The 21,190-nt window shown below is 39.2% G+C and overlaps 1 protein-coding gene across 2 annotated transcripts in view; it reads left to right on the forward strand.

Annotated features, from left to right (window-relative positions):
* Caper (RNA-binding protein 39-like protein Caper) overlaps positions 1–21,190 on the forward strand; it is a 128,893-nt gene that overhangs the window by 59,304 nt on the left and 48,399 nt on the right. The window lies entirely within an intron of this gene.

Consider the following 21,190-nt stretch of genomic DNA (forward strand, 5'->3'; position numbering starts at 1 on the left):
ACAATGGGAAGATTTCTCCTTAATATTCCTTTTGTGGCTTGTAACTAGAGCCTGGATATGTAGATAGTAACAGGATGAGGGTAAAGCACCCCCTTGCACCACCCTGAGGACATACCTGGAAAACCGGGAAATGTCAGGGAATTTTGTCTTTATTGACAAATTTTCTTTGTGAAATCTTATTTCCAGCCCTTGCGTAAACTTTTAGGTACCTATTATGCTCAGACACAACAATGGTGCTAGAAACAAATAACGGAGGGGAGGGGAAGGTGCGGGAAGAGAAATTTCCAGAGACACACAATTGATGACCCTCTAAATATTCGTAAATTGTTTTGAATTATATTTTTTTCTTGTCTGTATCGGAGCAATAAGGGGGCAAAGCTGCCGACCAGAAGGGGGTGGGGATGCCTCCACTTGGGCATCGCCCAACATATGTCAGACATGGTAGAATGGCATTTTGTTGGACATTCTGAAGGAACATGGAAACAAATGAGGGCTCTCATGCAACCTGATTTTTTTTTTGGTCAAATGCCGTAGTATGACATTTTGTCAACGAACATTCAAACTCTATTGATGCATAAGCCGGCTCCCATGGCAGAGTGGTTAGCACATCCCTCTAAGATGCCAGGAGTCCCGGGTTCGAATCTCTACCTGGGCATCGGTTTGTGAGTGCCCATTCAACAATTGCATCATATCTCATTGCCATTTTCGCAAAATAGCCAAAAGTGGCACAGAAAGCGAAGTAAAATAAATCAAATCAATAACACTAACAAAGTCTCCATGAACTAGTGAATTGGTTGGTGCAGTGGTGCAAGAACATTTTACATTTTATTTCTTTAGTTTTTAGAATTTATTGCTATTTTGAAAACTGATAATTCCTTCCGAAACATGTAAAGCTCTAAACCTCGTTTTGGGCTTATTTTGAATGTGATGGAACGAAAAATTAGAAGTTTTTCATTTGAAAGTGGTGAGAAACCTGCATCTATTCATTTTAATGCAGGATGCGATTTGACGATTTTAAAGGGAGGAATTTATTCCCTGCTTTGAACCATCAAATCTTGGTTATGAATGACACATCTCAACCAGGGGTCATTATTTCCAACCCACTTGCAAACTACAGTGCTCAAAAAAAGTTTTGCATATTTTATATATTGAAGTGAAAGTACAGTAATAAGTATGAACATCTGCAGTTCACTTGAAAAATAAATAGAAACTCACCTAATAGTTTTTTATCACACACATCTGTCCATTTACATTCCTCAACCTTTCGTTTTTTTCCTGCCACAGCCACCTCTTCCTCACTTTCCCTAACACAAAATGAATCGCTGTGTTCATCTTCACTTCCAAAATCCACATTTTCCTCTTCATCGCTATCGAAAAGCAACTTTTCAATCGCAAGATCTTTTACAACATTGTTACGCAGCATATTTGCAAGACGTAACAAATGAAGGTTTGTTTACATGAGGAATTACTGAACAAAACACGCTTGAAATGGTATGAAAACTTGGCAGCACAAACATACAGGTCATAGATTCGAAAGATCATACAACCTCTGCCATCTATTGACAGAAAAAGAAATTATGTGATGAAAATCGGGAACCTGTCGATTCGACGACTAGGTATGGCAAGCGAACGTCCAGACAGGCCGTCGATTCGACGACTAGGTATGCAGATGGGTTAACGGGTGCAAACTGATGGTGACCTCGTCTGTAAAGAGCGTGTGCTCCCACCGTTCCTGACTCCATTCACTGTGCATTGTTGCCCACCTTACACGGTCTCTCTTATGGTGTGGTTTCAGAGGAACCTTGGGTATGGGTCATCTTGATGTCAATACTTCCTCATGAAGTCGATTCCGCACTGTCTGATTGGAAACATTCATTCCTGAGGCCCTTCACAGATCCTGACACAAACTGGTAGCAGTTGCAGTGGGTCTACGACGTGCCGAAATCACCACGTACCGATCTTCCCTGTGTGTTGTTTTGCGTGGTCGTCCTGTCCTTGGTCGATCAGCAACTAATTGTCTCCCTGAACTTTTTCCACACTTGAGAGACATCACTTTGGCTCACTCCAACACGGGCATCGACGTCCACTTGGCGATATCCCTCTTGCAGCAGCGTTACAATTCAAATGGTTGCTCGAGGCATGTTGCCCCTTGTTTTCCACCCGCTCTCTGTACAGTTTCCAACTAACAAGTGTGGATAAGACACGGACAATGCCTCCCATCTGGCTGCTTTCAAATCTGCTCAGGGATCATGTGGCAACTACTGCCCTCTATCTGCTGAATATCAAACTCACTTGTGGCATTATGTCAGTTTCTGTCTTGGGGATTGCTCACATAATGAACATTGTATACCTTTTGGGGATATCGCGACTCAAACCGCATGCAATCATAATTTGCAAAACTTTTGAGCTCACCCAATGTTTTTGAAAAGTTGGCACCCCTGGCTGTCTCTCATTAAGATGCCATGTATTTAGTATTTTTTCAGACTTCCGGCGTTTCACAAGTCTACTTTTGTGTGGAATACTAAAACTGGGCTGATTTTTGACTTGTTTGATGTATGTTTGGTCACTTCATCATTTAATCCTGTTCGAGCGCTTGTTGAGATCAGTAGTGTTTTGTTGTGTTAAAAAAAATAAGTCGAGATGGTCCGAGATTGACTCGTGGGAGGTTCAGGTTTGAAGGATTGGTAACACATTTGACAAAGTAGTTATTTATGATGGGCTCCCACGTAGCGAAGTGGTTAGAGCTCTTGTCTTTGGTGCGAGAGGTCCCGGGTTCGATTCACTTTGGGTGCCTCCCAAAATTTCGGCGTTGACCCAGCATCGTGAGAACCATTGGGAAGCTACTACAAGAAGTAACAGGCTTCGGTCACGAAAACCAGAAAACAGTGGCGATGGGATCCGATGCGCTGACCACGTGTTACCCAATGAAAAGCTGCTCTGGTAGACCCTGGCCCTTCAAGGGCTGTTGTGTCATGAAGTTTAGTTTAGTTTTTAGTTTTTTTATGATGGAATTTGCAGATACTAAAAACCATGTACTGTATATGCAAAACCGAATTCCTTCAGTTCTTAGAGTGAAGTAAGAAATTGACATCTGGAAACATTGAAAATGATTGATTTGCCATGTAGGACGGTAAATCAGGTGTTAGAGGAAAGCCATACACGTTCGAAAGCAATTTTTTTAAATATTTGGTGGACAATATGAATAGTCAGTTTGAATACTTTGGTTTATTTTCGCATGTAGTCCTATTAATGCACACAAATGACATTTAGATGATTAAGACGTGTTTTATGGTGACATGTCAGGTGAACTTTAATGTAAGCGAAACCATGTGTGCGTCACTAGTGTACGTTAAAGATTTTAAAGATTTTCACATCTACAAAGAAATTCCAAGACACATTTCCACCTCACTCGAGAATTATGTAAATTGAATTAAAATTGTACCAATATTTATAGCTCAATGTGAATGTGAGTTCAGTGTCATGAATCTAACCTTTATTGAACAGTGAGTCACCAATCCAAGGTGAATTCAACTTCCACCTTCGTGACTTTCCTAACATCAGGGGTAACATGGAAGCCCATCTCGGCTCTATTCTCCTTGGTTTTATCCCATTTTAAAAAAAAGTTTATCCAGCCGTCTTCCAAGTTTCCGTCATCCATATTGGGTTTATTCCAATTATCCACGCATATACAGGGTGTCATTTTAATGGCGCCCATGGACCACGGAAACGTATAGAGGACATCAAAACAAACAACTTTTTTCAGTAACATTTTTCTCGTTGGAGCGTCGTTTCGGCGCTACAGTCGTTCAAAAAAGCCCGTTTTGCCACCTGAATGCTGGCAACCACACACAACATTTGATTGCATTTGTGACGTCATATCCCGTCGTGAAGCGATGCGTTACAGGGTTGCCAGGAACACACATATTCTGTGAAAAATGACATAGCTACAATCAGCCACATTATGTACCGTAAAACAAAACGAGAAAACACGTTCTGTAACCTAACAGGAAGTAAGCAAACGATACGAGAAATGGTAGAAAGAAAATTGAATTCAAGTGGAAGTGGTCATATCGAATTTTGTATCAGCTTGCATGTCAAGTATTTGCAAATCTAGTTACCAAGTTGGCATCTACAATTTAGTCTATCCACTTCGTCCTTCTGATACTAGTTGTCTGTGACACACTGAACAGATGACAAAATAGAAATGAGAGAACTCAAAATTCCAAAGGTAATCAACACATAATATAATGTATATTCAGGGCATTATGAGGCAAGTGACAAAAATGGTTGAAAATACAGGGATAAAAATAGTAGTAAAACAAACTCTCCGACGACTGTGTTTATCTACACACCGGATACACATATAATAGTTTGCAACTGTGAACAGGGCAGTGTATTCGCTACTGATTCATCATTAGATTGTTACTGTGGTTGTACGTGTTTTAGCCGTAATGTAACAACGTGAACCTCAGATACTTCCGTTATCAGCACAATGTACCACAAGGCATCTGGACACAAACCTGTAGATATCAGCCTTGCAACGAGATTTGCAAATATAATTGACATGTAGCTGGGCGTAAACAGCCATATGTAAGCTGTAAGTCCAATAAAAGTTATTGTTATTGATATTTGATATGTAGGCTGAGACAAAGTCCGATATTGACTCTTCATTTTGAATACGTTTTTACCATTTCTTATACCGTTGGTTCACTTCCCCCTTCCCCTGAGATGACTGCTGATCTTCTGGCTGGTAGGTTATGATGTTCGGTCTACTGGACGCGTTTCTCGCTTCGTTTTACAGCTAATAATGTGGTTGGTAGTTTGTAATTTTTCACAAAATTTGTGTGTTCCTTGCAACCCTACCGTGCGCTGTTTTGCCGCAGGAAATGACGTCACAGATACGATCAAATGTTGTGTTGGGTTGCCAGCATCCAGGCGGCAAAACGGTCTTTTTTGAACGGCTGTAGCGTCGAATTGACGCACCAACGTGAAGAATGTTACTGAGAAAAGTTGTTTGTTTTGATGTCCTCTACACGAATCTGTGGTCCGTGGGCGCCATTAAAATGACACCCTGTATATGCCTCATACACATTCCTATCCAATTTATTGTTAATTTTCCTGATGACTTCTTTTTTTTCCGATCTTATGCTGGTTAACTAATACATGCTCAAATAATCCTGTCTTGGGTATACCCTCCTTTACATCTTTATCGTGCTCACTCCACCTAAGTTGCATACTCCTCCACGTCTGTCCCACATATTCCTTTCCGCATTCACATACTGTCCTATACCCTCCCTTTTGCTCTTCAGGGTTATCGCACCTATCTCCCCTCCCTTTCTTATAAGACGTGGAAGTGTTTTTCAATGCTCCAAGATGCTCTCACCCCACATTTTATCCCGTATCCCTTTACGGATTTTTCAATTTTCTCGGAAACACCCTTAACTTACGGAATCCCGACAAAATAAGTGTTATTTTCATATTTTCTTACCTCTATTTTATCTTCATCTTCCTCTTTATCATTTTGTGATAGTTCTTGCCTAACTATCTTCTTTGCTTTCATAGCTACTTTTTCCATGTCACGGATCATATATCCACCTTCTTTTTCTTTCTCTTTTTTGTCATTGCACAGCCTTTTGGCAGTTAAGAAAAATGTTTAACTTAGTTCTATTCGAATGTTGGGATCTCTTATGGAGGTACAGCTCGCCAGCCAACGGTTTATGAAAGATGCCGGTTACAATCAGTTGTCCGGTTTTAGTAAGGCACAAGTCTAGAAAGTGAATCTTTCCGTTAGCCAGATCTTCTCTGGTAAAACCAATTCTGGGGGTCTTGCTTGCCCAACTGGTTGAAAATGCTATCAAGTTTAGTTTCATTCCCTATGATGAGGATGTCATCTACGTATCTCCCATATCACCGTATCACCTAAGCATAAGAAAACAAGGCCCACCCACAACCAACCATAGGACACCAAAAGAGAAAATGGAAAGTGAGCTTAGGAGGAGTCTTCACAATGTGAAAAAATGGGTTAAGGATAACGATGTGTATTTCATTAGGTCAGATAAAGAAAACAAAATGGGTATCATCGGAAAAGAGGAATACCATAGCAAATTGGAAGATAGTTTTAGAAGTAAAGACTACGAAGAAACCAGAGTGAACCCCATCAATAAGATTAAGCATGAACTTAAAAAAGGCATTGAAACCAGTTTTACTTTAGGAACTGAAAAAAAAAAACTACTTAAGGGTGTTAAAGAAGGGAATAATCCCACGACCTTTGGGATACCAAATAAATACTCATTAGGAAGGGATACCCCTCAGACCCATCATCCCCATGTATGCACATCCGGGTTATGGTCTAGCTAAAGAAATTAGTAAGAAGATGGGGAACATTAATATGGATACCCAGTTTAGTATCAAAAACTCCCTTATGGTCAAAGAAACCATTGAGAAACTTGCCATAGAAGAATCTTCCGACAAAAAGAAGGTTTGGCCATGGGTTACCCCATTTCCGGCCTTGTGGCCAACATCTTCATGCACTATGTCGAAAAAGCCGCCATGGAGCATGTGGGGGGAAGGAGTAAAATACTATGGGAGATACGTAGGTGACATCCTCATCATAGGGAATGAAACGAAACTTGATAGCATTTTCAACCAATTGGGCAAGCAAGACCCCAGAATTGTTTTACCAGAGAAGATGTGGCTAACTGAAAGCTTCACTTTCTAGACTTGTGCCTTACTAAAACAGGACAACGGATTGTAACCAGCATCTTTCATAAACAGTTGGCTGGCGAGCTGTACCTCCATAAGAGATCCCAACATTAGAATAGAACTAAGTTAAACATTTTTCTTAACTTTTTCATTCGTGCCGAAAGGCTGTGGAATGACGGGAAAGAGAAAGAAAAAGAAGAAAGGATAAGGAAGGTGGGTATACGATCCGTGACATGGAAAAAGTGGTTACGAAAGCAAAGAAGATAGTTAGGCAAGAACTATCACAAAATGATAAAGAGGAAGATGAAGATAAAATAAAGGTAAGAAAATATGAAAATAACACTTATTTTGTCGGGATTCCGTAAGTTAAGGTTGTTTCCGAGAAAATTGAAAAATCCATAAAGGGATACGGGATAAAATGTTGGGTGAGAGCACCTTGGAGCATTGAAAAACACTTCACGTCTTATAAGAAAGGGAGGGGAGATAGGCACGATAACCCTGAAGAGCAAAAGGGAGGGTATAGGACAGTATGTGAATGCGGAAAGGAATATGTGGGACAGATGGGAAGGAGTATGCAAATTAGGTGGAGTGAGCACGATAAAGATGTAAAGGAGGGTATACCCAAGACAGGATTATCTGAACATGTATTAGTTAACCAGCATAAGATCGCCAAAAGAGAAGTCATCAGGAAAATTAGCAATAAATTGGATGGAAATGTGTATGAGGCATATATATGCGTGGATAATTGGAATAAACTCAATAGGGATGACGGAAACTTGGAAGATGGCTGGATAAACTTTTTTTAAAAATGGGATAAAGGCACCGAGAATAGAGCTGAGATGGGCTTCCATGTTACCCCTGATGTTAGGAAAGCCGCCAAGGTGGAAGTTGAATTCACCTTGGATTGGTGACTCACGATCCCCAGTTGGGGAAAGGCTAGAGGGGAGGAGTTTTCCTTCTCCAAACATGAGTTGACACCGTACATTCGCCTACCCTGAGCACCGATCAGCAGTTCACCTTCAGCAGCTTTGATCGTTCTTTTGTTTAATAGAGTATTGCGCTGTTTTAGTATGTGTGGTTTACATCATCTTTTGAGTAAGTGTCATTTCCTATACCTTTTGACCTAAATCCTCTTAACACATTCTCGACGAGGCACCATGTCAGGTGTCTGAAAACATCGCTTCAACCTGAAGAAGAAGGTAGTATAACCTTCGTAACGTAGTTCAAATAATCTCATGCTCACACACGTAAGTTACTGATTTTCAATCTTTTAACCTTTGGTTGACAAAAATGGTTATCGGAGGTAATTTTAAGTTGGTTTTTTTTTTCCAACTTTATTACTGCTTTCATTTGATTTTTTTTAATTTCTAAAAGGTTTGGGGGAGGGTGTTTGCTGTAGCTCCTTCAGAGAACTGTCATCTTTCTCCTAGCACTGTTCTAAATCTACTTGCTTCACAGCACTTCAACTGCACCAGATTACATCCACATACCACCTCTTCGTATCTGCATATGTATGTCATGCTTCAATATGACACTTCGTTTTGTACGATTCCATTGCTTCACTATCAGAACATGTCCTGGTATGCAGTTTTAAGGGATTTTAGGGTTTTTGGTGCCAAGCAGATGCTATGTGTTGCATGTGTGCATCTAACAAGCCGTAAATTCAACATGCCAATATCTTGCTGATGTATGCAAGGCTTAAATTGTTTTGTTTGCTTTATATAGAGAAGAGAAGTACAATACAAGTGTTAATTAATTAATTGAAAATGAGTCTGTAGCCATGGTTCTTACAAGCAGAGGTTAAGAATAACAAGAGCTTGAAATCCCCAAATCAGTCGAAATAACATAAAAAAATGGAAAAGTCTAAGAAGAATGAGAAATTACAAGTTCTTAGTTAGAAACAACTAATTGAAGTCTTAACTTAAAAACAGTAAATTATTTTATTTAAACTTGCTTGCAAATAAAAAGAATCTCTTCCTAGATTGTGAATTGTAATAATTTTCAAAATTCACTATTTTTCCAGTTTGAATATAAATTGTAGAGAAAAATCAATTTTTTGTAAAGTAATATATGAGAATACAATCCATTCCTGAGAGCTGTATAAGTTTATTATTTCCATGAACAAATACGTGGATTTAGTGCAAAATTATTGGGGAAAAAATGCTAAATTTGTTCTGAAAAACCTGGAATAGTCATGGAATTTGATTTCTGCTTGTCTGTAGCCTCCCGGACTAACTGACGAAATGGGCAGAAAAAGGCATTGACTGGCATGGAAAAATGAAAAAGCAGAATTTCATATCTAATCCAAAACATAATACTTGATGTGGCAAAGGCAAAGTTGTGTCCTGCTCACTCGCTCAACAACTGCCATTCAAAATGTGTGTGGTTTTAACCCTCCCATTTTAGTACACTGCACTTTTGACACTAGATATAGTGTAGGTGTGTCCCAGTGGTAGGCTGGTCCAGGAATTGAGTAGTTACTGTACGCAAGAATAGTGGTGGTCAAGTTTAGAACATTCAACCAGGGGGGTGAATTTGATGTTCTGCAAGAAATTGCAAGAACAATGGAGGAAGAAAAGATAAACAAGGCAAACATATAAGTTTCTTCCGCTTCCCAAAATACCCAGAAAGGTAAATTTCCTTCATATATTCATACACAGAACAGCATGTTTTTGTTCGTCAATAACATGGAAACGGTTTGAAATATCCTCACCTTTTTTTTTAACATAAAGATCCGTCCACTGAAGTGTTTTTAAAATCATTTTCCCTTGTTTGTTAATGTCATATAATGTCAAGAAATTAATAAATATCGCATCCAGAAGTGTATATTGATACTTTATATTTCGCAAATTGACAAAACTAGATCTAACAAACTGTTGCCGTGGTGTAATTTATTGTCTGTGATGATGTGAAACACCTGATTTATGACTACGGAGCGGAAGTTTATGAAATTACATATTTTTTCTGACATCTCGGACATGATGCCCATTAAATATACACAATATTACACTTCGTCTAGAACCCAAAGAAGTAAATTTTAAATTGCATTTTTTTTTTGCATTTTTTTGCAAATTTTCAGGTTTTAGGTCATTTTCGACATTTTTCTGTCATTTTTTGCAATATTCGGCATATTGTATCGTCATATTTTGTAACTTCTCTCATTTTGGTAATATTCTTGAATCTTTTCACCAAGGTGAACATAGATCTATATACCTAGTTTGGCCATAAATACTGTTACAAACTTTCGGCTTGGACTCTACATCCGGTTGTCAGGCTCATGAACCATGCTTGTACTGAAGTTCACTCCTGACCATTGTGTGTTCAGCTGTGAAAGATCAAGCGTGTATCGTCTTGTGCTTAGCATGGAGTGGGGCAAATATGAAAACAGAGTAGCCGTAATTGCTCTACATGTGGTTGGGAAGTCACTCACAGAGATTTTCCAGCCCCTAAAAATCCTGAATATCAGCAAAAGGTGTGTGTATCAGACAATCCAGAGATTCACTGAGACTGGTAGTATGAAAGATCGTCAAGAGTTGGTCAACTTCACACTGTATGAACAGCGGCGGTTGTTAAAGCAGTGGTGGCTCGCATCCGCCGAAATCCCATCCGGAAGCAAGTGATAATGGCACAGGAGCTGAATATTTCACAACAATCAATGTTCAGGGCACTTAATGAAGACCTTGGAATTGGAGCTTACCAGTGGAGTACTAGAAATTTCCTGACAACACATGTGAAGAAGCAGAGGGAACTGAAATCGAGATGGCTCCTGTAGCGGTAGGTTGCCAATGGGCATTGCAGGAGACTCTTCACTGATAAGAAATTGTTCACCACTGAATAAAGTTTTAACCGCCAAAATGAAGGGGTGTATGCTTCAAACTCTCGACAAGTTTGTGAGAGAGTTCCCAAAAATGAGAGATGCCACCAGCCCTCCTCAGTTATGGTTTGGTGGGGGGTGAGCCATGAGAGTTCCACCAGGCCTCATTTTTGAGGAAGGGGCTTAAAAGCCATGCGAAAGTGTATGTGGAATGTGTCCTGTTGAACCAATCAATGTTTCAGAAACAATCCTGGATGCTCGAGAAATATTTTTCCCCAGCTCGTAAGGACAGGATGATGTTACGGCAACTGGAGACCAGTGTACTCGATTTCATCTCAACTTTTAATTGGCCATCTGATAGCCATGATCTCAGTACCTTGGACTGAGTGTTGTCTGTGATTCTTAATTCCGTCGCTGGATGGTGCTGGAAGCAAGGGTTGGTGCACAGTCTCAACTGTTACGTCAGTGTGTTGCCAGGACAGTATCTGTCAAAATGCCGTGGATGTGCAACCGAGTGCGAGTGATTGTGATATTGGGTTTGTGTGGGAAACATGTGTGGCACGTTCTGCTTTTCTTGTTCAATCAAAAGAAAAACGTGAGTGAAAGCCATCGTATCCTTGTGGAAACGTACGGTGACAATGTCCTAACGCAAGATGCATGTGTGCGTTGGTTTTGACAATTCAAAAGTGGTGATTTCGACTTGAAAGACAAAGATCGCCTAGGCCAGCCGAAAAAATTCCAAGATGCCGAATTGCAAGCACTGTTGGACGAAGAAGATACGCAAATGCAACAACTTGCAGAGAAGTTAAAGTTTATTCACCAAACCATATCTGATCGTCTTCATGCCATGGGAAAGATCCAGAAGGCAGGAAAATGGGTACCATATCATCAGAACGACAGACAAATGGGAAAGCGAAAAACTGTGTGTGAAGTGTTGCTTTCTCGCCATGAAAGAAAGTCTTTCTTGCATCGGATAGTGACTGGGGACGAAAAATGGGTCTACTTCGAGAACCCAAAATGCAAAAAGTCATGGGTTGACCCAGGACAACCTTCAACATCGACCGCAAAACCGAATCGCTTCTGAAGGAAGACAATGCTGTGCATTTGGTGGGATCAGAAGGGTGTAGTGTACCATGAGCTTCTGAAACCAGGTGAAACAGTGAATGCCGTTCGCTACTGTCAACAACTCATCAATTTGAACCATGCATTGATCGAAAAGTGCCCATATTGGGTGACAAGACACGGAAAAGTTAATTTGCAGCACGACAACGCCTCATCACACACAGCAAAAGGCATCAGACACACCATTTCTGCACTTGGCTGGGAATTCTTGCCCCACCTGCCATACTCACCAGACTTTGCCCCTTCGGACTACCACTTGTTTTCATCGATGTCTCACTCACTTTCCCAGCAACACTTCAACAATTATGAAGATGTCGAACAATGGCTTGCTGACTGGATCACCTCAAAATTTGAACATTTTTTTTCTGGAAGGGCATCCACAATTTGACGGACAGATGGGCACAATGTATAGCTAGCGATGGCACATACTTTGAATAAAGCATTTGTTACCTTTCTCCCCAGATACACTTGTTTTCTTTCGGATCAATCAAGAATTATTAACCAGCACACCTGGTACAAACTGTGCCCAGTGGTAGAGGGGACTGTCTGCAAGATTAGGCACCCTATAATTGAAAATTAAAAGCACTCCTTGATAGCAGCAGGGGTGGACTTTCCTATCAAAACCATCTGCGCTGCAATAGATGTCTGGCGAGGGAGACTTCGAACCTGTGAGACAGCAAAAAGTGTACATTTTGAAAACTGATTGGTGCTATTTGTGTGTAATATATGTAAGTGTAACATACTAAAAGAACATTTAAAAATCTGAAACCATATTAAATTTATTCACAAAATAGTGTGTAAACAGTATTTATGGCCAGACTAGGTATATCTCGCAGGATTGCAATTTACGAGCAAAAGAAATGCTGAACTGTTGAAAGTCTTTGTTGTTTCGGTGAAATCACCAGGTATATCCTCGTTGCATATTTTAATTGAATGTGCATGTGGTATCATTTGTTGCTTTTTTTTATCAGCAAGATTGCCTTTTGTTTTATTTCCTTTTCATTTCAACCTGATACTAACAAATTTAATGGTCATTTTTTAAGTCATTTTTTCCCATTTTTGTGGACATCACCTCCAAAATGTCTGAGATCGAAAATTTGTGGAGCCCTGTACCCACATCTTTTAAATGTGCCCTTTATGGTATGATGCTATATGCATGTACATTATTTACATTGCAATTAGTATTATTATTAACATTGTTGTTAGTGTTTTGATTACCATTATTAGGGAAAATTAGTTCACAAAAGCATCTGCATTGCGAGAGGAGCGAGTAAGGAAAGTTGAAAATTATATTTGCAAAATGGTAAATCATTATTATTTAATAAGGCCCAATATTTTCATTGTAATGTGAAGAATTTCTGTTGTGGTCAAAATGAGCTTCAAAATGGTTACTATATATTTTTTTTATTTTTTCAAACTGAAAATTATATCAATTTAAGAGATCGTGAACGCTTCCAAAATATTATTAACTTAAATTGTGCAAAGATACAAACATAAAAGGCATGAGCGTAGCGAGCAACATCAAATTACCAAATTTTAGGTAAAAATTGTGAATTTTGACCCAACTTATTAGTGTGTGTTTGGAATTAGACGGGAGAAATTTACCCTTTCTTTTCCTTCCCTGCAGATGCCCTTGGGAGGATGAGTACTGGTATCTGTAATAGCGGATAACAATCAGTAAGCATGTAGTATACACGATTATATTTAAAGGCAAAAAATTATAATTAAAAATCAAGAATTGTCTACCAGAAAATGAAATACGCAAATATGAAACTACCACACATGTAGAAATTATAAGAAATAGTAAATATCATATATAATTAAAACAATGAAGAGAATGATAAAAATGCTTGTATAAAATTCGAAGCTTGTTCCTCTACGAGTTTGTCTTTGTTCAGTGAATGGTGCAAATCAAGTTGCACTTAGTCCTATGGAAGAGACAGTCGTATGATTTCAAGACCACAGTCGATATTCAGCGCATGGGCGAAGATTGAGCTTTTGCTTTTGGGGGCTAGCCTCTGGGAGTAGCATATGATTTACCTGAGGGTTATTGAATATCCCCTAGTTTATAAGGGATTCGGAGGGCTTCCCCCGGAAATTAAAAAACAACAACTTAAAAACACTTAGTTTTAGGTTTTTTAGATTTGAAAATGTTAAATTTCCTCGCTTAAGTAAACAAATATTAATTAGTATATTGGTTGTCAGTTTTAAAAGAAGCAAAATTGTACGATTATTGCATCTTTCATTTCATTAATTTTTTATTGATACATTACTCGTATTAGTTTAAAAAAGTTACGGTACGGTACAATAGTAAGTTTCAGAAATTTTAGAAAAAATAAATTTAAAAGTTCTTTTGATACCCAAGCAGTAACTGTTGACTCAACACAAACAAACTGAACACGTCAATCAAATCGTCTAAGACCCGCTATTGCGGCAAAATTACCGCACATACCAACATGCCAAAAGTCAAGATTTGCAGTATGGCATCATAACAAAAATGTAGTAACTGAACTTAATCATGTTATTTTTTTATAGTATTTTTTAAAGTTGGGGGCGGGGGCGGCAGGCCCCCCCTGGCCCCTCCAGAACTCCGCCTATGATTCAGCATCAGTTTTCCCTAAAACTAGTTCCATCTCAAATAGCCTCTTTCGTGAGGCTATTATTTATTCTTAGATTTTGTTAGTCCTACTTCTTACTTCAATAGTTTCCCCCACTTGACTGTTCTCCCGATAAATTATTTCCATCTAAGGTTAAGGGCCAATGCCCACTCACTCCACTCATTCAATCATACTTTGCAATTGCTATAAGCTGTAGTTATTAGTCCACCGAATGTCATATTTTTATTCTTATTATTCTTTTTCTTCCAATAAGAATCATTTGTAGGAAATGCATAGGTCAGAATTTGCAAATGCATTCGAGAATATTACTCATTTTCATGGTCACGATATTTCCGCACATTTTGAAGAACATATCAAGCAATTTAGTGAAAGGAAAAGGTAAAAAAATGTATGCAAATCACAACACAAAGTATTACATGTATGCTTTAACATTATGGGCAAGTGGGATGCACATGCCAAACTTTGGGGACGCTGCTGGATCTAGGGTTCCCAGACATTCCTCTTTTATCTTTAACTTCGCTGCTTCTAATTGAAGTAATATCCAACATTAAACCATCTAGTTTATGAACTTAATAGTTAGTTTACACTTTTAAAATGAAACCTGTTTTGTTACAACTCCCGTCAAGCATTGTTGAAACAAGTCTGGAGTCTATTTTCTAGGTTCTCTTCCGACTGTGGCAAACATACGAATCAGATGCAGTGGTAGCCATGCTAGCACAAGCTCAGCCTGCCGGGGGACAGAAGCTCTCCCCAGTTAGCACCCCATCATCACAATGTAATCAAGGGGTCTGGGTTTGATACCCGGTGGAGGTACATAGTGGTTCTAATCCCACTTTAAACTGTAGATCCAGCCCCAGTTAGTCTTACTGTGCATAGAGTGAACTTAAAACACCAAATCAATCAATCAACTAAAGGTGCAGGTTATAACCCCATCAATCCCCTCCCCCTCCTTTGGACACGTTACTGTGTAACAACAGAAAATAAGGTCGTGAAGAGATTTTGTGTTGGTCACATCGCATGTAGGTTGATCTCTTGTTATTGAGGGGAGGCGCATGCAGGTTTTGGCAGAGAAGGGGGAGCCACAACAGCAAGAAATTTGAATACCCCTGATGTAGAGTAGGACAGTCCTAACAGCAAATAACTGTGTTACCACTCTTACCTGCTCAGAAAGTAGAAAAATCTTTAAAGAAATTAATATGTTTTGATGAAAAAGACCCTCCACTTTGGGTGGGTAATTGTTTCATAGGGAATTCCAGTTTTTTCCGCAAGGAATTTGGTACACAGCATAATACATGTTCAACATAATATTAAAAAACCAGAAAGGTAATATTGTAGATGATAAATAATATCACAGGTTTCAGTATTCAATGGATGAACCATTGTTTCCACTGGCACATACTGTTTGGCTGCATTAGCTGAGACAATGGACGGAAGTGCGCCTGCATCAACTAGACGTGTTCATTTGCAAAATAGGGGATGACGGCATTTTGGTCAGAAAGCGAGTTCCGTGAAAATGGTCTGCTGTGAAAACAACAATGACGTTTGTAACATATTAACATCACCACCAAAATACATAGAGATGTTATACGTAAGGGTACAGAATGAAAAAAAATAGCCATCCATATAATAAATAAGCAAACAGAATGCAGGTAAGTATTCATCACGTCACATTAGTAGATAAACTTGTTTGTAAACCAGTACTTTATTTTGGATCATTCAATTAAATTAATCTCCTTAGTAAATATTATAATTATCACAAATGTACACAGCATTAATGAGGATAGTATTCACTAATAATAATATTATTATACTTAATATTATAAATATCATAAAGAAAGTGTGGTAACTGAATGGTTTGTAGCATTGTGTATTGTATCGAGGACGTTTTGTAGAATATGCAACAGGGACGACAACAACACAGTTTTCTTTGTTCCACTTCGAATCAGTTTGTGAATATTCCCAGAATTAGCAGGGAAATATGCAAGATATGGCAGTAGTGAAGAACAAAGTTTACATGTAGCCTTCATTTCTACAGTATGACCTTATTACTTGAAACAAGAGTAAGTGAAATTAACATGATAAGCTTGCTATATCATATATTAATCAACAAGTGTAAAAAAAACAAAGTGCTTAGCACTACGATATGAAGGCATGGGAGGGGGGGTTGATGTGATCAGCATCATGCCCCTTAACTGCCTTTACTCCCCAGGGTTTCCCCGAGGTACCCATGTCATTCCACGCTGGGTGGGTGCCGGGGCCACTTCCAACATTAGAAAAGTTCCCGGATGGGGACTGAACCCGGGATGGGACCTTTAGCATGGTAGTCAGATGTGTTACCGACTAAGCCACCGCGCCACAAGTGTTGATATTTTAAATGTGTGTCCAACAAGTATATCTGCATTACTTAATTTATTTATTTATTCCTTGTTTTGGATGGCGAAGTTAAGGCAGAAGCCTTTTCTTCCACTTAACCATCTCTATTTTACATTTTATAAATTGATTTTTGTAGCTAACTGTTTGTGAAATATATAAAAACAAAAAACCTTAAGATACCAAATAATTAAATATATAGAAACTAAGAATATTAAGATATCAAAAAAGATAAAAATAAAAGAAAAACATGCCAAAAAAACAACAGAAAAATACATACACACTAAGAAAAGTAAAAAAAAATACATGTAAAACATAAACACCCACACAACAAACATACTCAAATTCCAGAAAAAGTCGCTGGGTGTTGGTCCTACAAGTTTACACCAAGGTTTAATTTTATTTCCCTGTTTTCAGTACTGGTAAGTTGACTCCAGAAGATGATTCTTCAATTTTGAATTGAATTGGCCGAGGGAAGATGAGTTTCTTATGTCATTGGGGAGGTCGTTCCACGCTCTGGTAGCAGTGACCGTTAAGGAATTTCCATAAAACATTGTCTTGTGGGAGGGGATTGCCAGCAGAGAGTTGTCTCGAACAGGTGGTAAAGGTGTGCTGCACTTAGGAGTTGAAACCGAGTTTCGTGAGTTTACTATTTTGTAGAGCGCTGTAAGAGCGTGGAAGTGGCGGCGAGTGGAAAGATCGAACCAGCCTAGCTCCTTGAAAGCCGGGGTAAGGTGGTCAAAATATTTGATATTATAAATGTAGCGCACACATGCATTTTGTACTCACTGTAGAAGTCTTGCTAGTTCACAGTTGAGGTCAATATACGTCATGTCACAGTAGTCTATTTGAGACAGAACTAACGACTCCACGAGTGTTTTCTTTACCTCTTGCGGTAAAATGTTTTTATGGCGATACAGCGAGTGTAATGCTGCGTAGGATTTTTTGCATATGGCCTTCACATGGTCACTCCAAGTGAGGTTTTTGTCCACGATGACTCCCATGTCTTTGACCGAAACCGACAATGAAATGGGGTTTCCTTCGACAAGAATATCAGGGATGGAGGACTTCTCTGTTGTGAAAATGAGCTGATGAGAGCCAATGAAAAAACATTAGTTTTCTGAGCATTTACTCACAGACCGTTTGCCTGACACCACTTGCAGACATTCATAATATCAGCGTTTAGGGCTTTTTATAGCCATATTCATGCTTGTTTTAGGGAACGACAAGTAACATTGGGAAGGTTTCAGATATATCATTTACGTACGTGGAGAACAGCAGCGGAGAAGGAATGCTACCTTGGGGTTCACCGCAATTCGTCGGCAACCATGACGACTTATTGTCTGAAACGAGCGTGCATTGCTGTCTGGCTGCTAAATATGAGCGAGTCCAGTCAACAGCGGGTTGGGAAAAGTTGAAATAAGATGACAACTTCGCCAGAAGGATATCGTGGTCTACGGTTAGTAAGGCTTTGCTGTAATCGAGGAGAACTAGCTTTGTCAGATATCTCTTATCCATCGCCGACCTTACATCATCCACCACTTCAATGAGCGCTGTGCTGGTGCTGTGTTCTGGGTGGAAACCGGACTGGAAGGGATTTAACGTTTTTTTGATTGCACATAGTTAAAAACTTTGCTTGTGAATGATTATTTTCAAATACTTTTGACAAAGTGGGGAGAATACTGATCGGACGGAAATCTTCAGCGCTTACTGGGTTGGTGATTTTAGCCAGAGGGCATATGAAAATGAGTTTCCAAATGCTTGGGAATGTGCCAGTGTACAGAGATGTGTTGAAAATATCTGCAATTGCGGCTGAGATGTGGGTAGCGATATATTTTAACATGTTAATAGAAATTTCATCTGCTCCGGTTGCATTTTATTTTATTTTATTAATTGTAGTTTGAACCTTTGCATGTGTTATAAAAGAGAAATCGAAACTATTGTTGTTGTTGCTTGTATGGCCACTTATGGAGTCGATTGTATGTTTCTTAATTTCAGGATTTATACATGATACGTTTTGGAAGTGGCCATTTAGTTCTTCTGTGGAGATGCCAACAATTTCATTACTATCATATTTTTTTCCCAACACCGAACATTTTAAGTTTATTCCACAGGGATTTCTGCTGCATCTGTAGTTTAATAGTTGTCCCGCAAAGGAAAACTTTCTTTTTCGTATTTCCTGAGTGCACAGATTCCGAAGAATGCGGTATTCTTCGAAATAATCATGTACTGATTGCAGGTTTGCCTTGAGTGCAGACTTATACTGCCTGTAAGCTGCAACCCTATGGGACATCAGCTGCAGAATCTCGGTGGTGATCCATGGGCTGGGAGGTCTCGAAACTCTCTCTATTTTTACGGGTGCGTGCTTGTTGTAAATATGAAGGATGAGGGAGTTTAAGTGAAAACAAGATGACTGTATAAAATCTCGAAATGAAATACAGTTGAATGTGAGTTATACGTATGTCAATGTGAAGAGATAATAACACGTTTAACTGAGAATTATTTACATTATTTACAAATCAGATGCCATGTCCTATCATTATCAAAAGACTGTATTTATATCAATTTTTAGGAACAATATATACGTAATACAGGTTATTTCTGTCATAAAGTGGTAAATTAGTGAATTTAAAAATTTTGATTCTTAAATACATTATACAGAGATTGATTGGGTTATATCTGACAGATCCTATGAGAAGCTGTACCGCCACCACCGGTTGTGTTCTATGGGACCACCAGCATTATGGACTATTGCCAAACATTGTAATTTTCACTGCAACAAAGTACGTTGAAACACATGCATAGGAATTCCATCCCATTCCTCCTTACAGGCTTTCCATATGCCAGTAAGGGTGCAGGGGCGGCGATGTAGATGTTTTAACAGTCCAAATGTGCAGAAATCCATTGGACTGGCATCAGGGCTTTTGGCAGGAATGTCATGCAGGGAATAAATTGGATTCCTGTTTCCTGCTCCATGTCCTGATAAAACCTTAGGGATGATCTAGCTTTGTGGCTGTACGCTTTGTCCATGTGGATCCACACGTCGTTCTTGTTGGCTCCGTACAAACAAGGGATGTCTGTCCGATAGATTGGATCCATAATGGATTCCTGGAATTAGGCAGCATTCATCTTTGTTTCTCTCCACTTTACGCATCTCCAACTGACCCTCGTAACCGTATCCGGCAACAATCATGATTTCCTGCGGGAAACTTTATCGGCACTGGTGGTAAAAAAGTTCGTCCCTTGCCAAAGGTTTCAGGTACGTAATTGCCCTAATGTTACCATTACACATAAGATAAATGCAGGCCTTATCCAATGTGACAACTGTCTTCCATTTTGACCCCTTCAAGTGTCTTTCGTACAGTTTGCGTCAGTTGGTCTTGCGTTCTGGAAATGTGGCATGGGAGGAGGTTGTGAATCTGGCCCTTACGTACACACTTTGCAGGCCAAGACTTTGACGAATGATGTAGCTGACAGTGGACTGCGCCACATTGAACCTCTGGACCATGTCACGTTGGGGTGGTGGATTCACCGAATTCCGTTAAGACCCTCAGGTGACACTTTTGCTGGCAACCTTGAACGGTCCCCTTTTGTTGGCGAATGTTTCTGCATGAGCACCATTTGTGTTTTGCGTGGCCATGATATCTTTAGTTGTGGTCACTCTGATGGTTAAACCATTTTCCCAACACTTTCACTATTCAGAGATACGAAAAATGTGCGTGGAGAAGACCCATGATGTACCCTTCCCAAATACGGTTCATTTTCGGCGGCATTTCACTAGCACGAACATGACGCTCCGGGAACTGCAAGCTCAGATACAATAATGGTTTAAAGGTTCTGGTGCTACTCCATATGTGGCAGCAGCATTGTCAAATCGGTCGGATATAGACCGATCAGCCTTCTGATACTGAAATACTGCAGTAAACACTGTACTTCTATAGTTTTACTACCCAATTTTATAAAATTGTCTAAAATAGCATTGCTTTTACTAATGACTGTGGAGAGGTATAATTGATGCCTAAAACTGCAGCTATTTTAGTTTTTGTTTTATGTGGATTAGCATCCACTTCCCGTATAAATTATACTTCGTGGTCAAGCATGTAACTTTTCCTCTTTCTGTACTCCATGGCCGACCATTAGTAACTGAAAACTGTCACTTTTGAGACATTGTTGTAGTTTGTCCAAATCAACTACATTTTGTGAAAAGTAGTACGTATAACCAGGGCTTGAAAAGTCCTGTTCTCCATGGCGACTAAAAATTGTGATATTTTTCTGTAATATTGCCAATTTTTTTTTCAGTTTGCATGTACGAAATTTTGATGATTCTTAAGTTCAAATTGCAGTACAGCGTAAGTTAGCAAATGATTTTTTTTACAAACGTTGTGAACATTCCATAGAATCAGTAACAATTTCTTACTCTTTGTCCCCCAACCCCCAATTTCCTGCTCCAACCCCCTATTTCCTGCTTTCTCACATGATATAGCGATATTTTGAATACGGTGATGCTCAGCTTCTTATAGATTGATTGATTTGCTTTATTTTACTTCGCTTTTTGTGCCACTTT

The sequence above is a fragment of the Lepisma saccharinum genome, chromosome 27 (genome assembly GCF_977018435.1).
Source record: "Lepisma saccharinum chromosome 27, izLepSacc3.1, whole genome shotgun sequence".
Lineage (NCBI taxonomy): Eukaryota > Metazoa > Arthropoda > Insecta > Zygentoma > Lepismatidae > Lepisma > Lepisma saccharinum.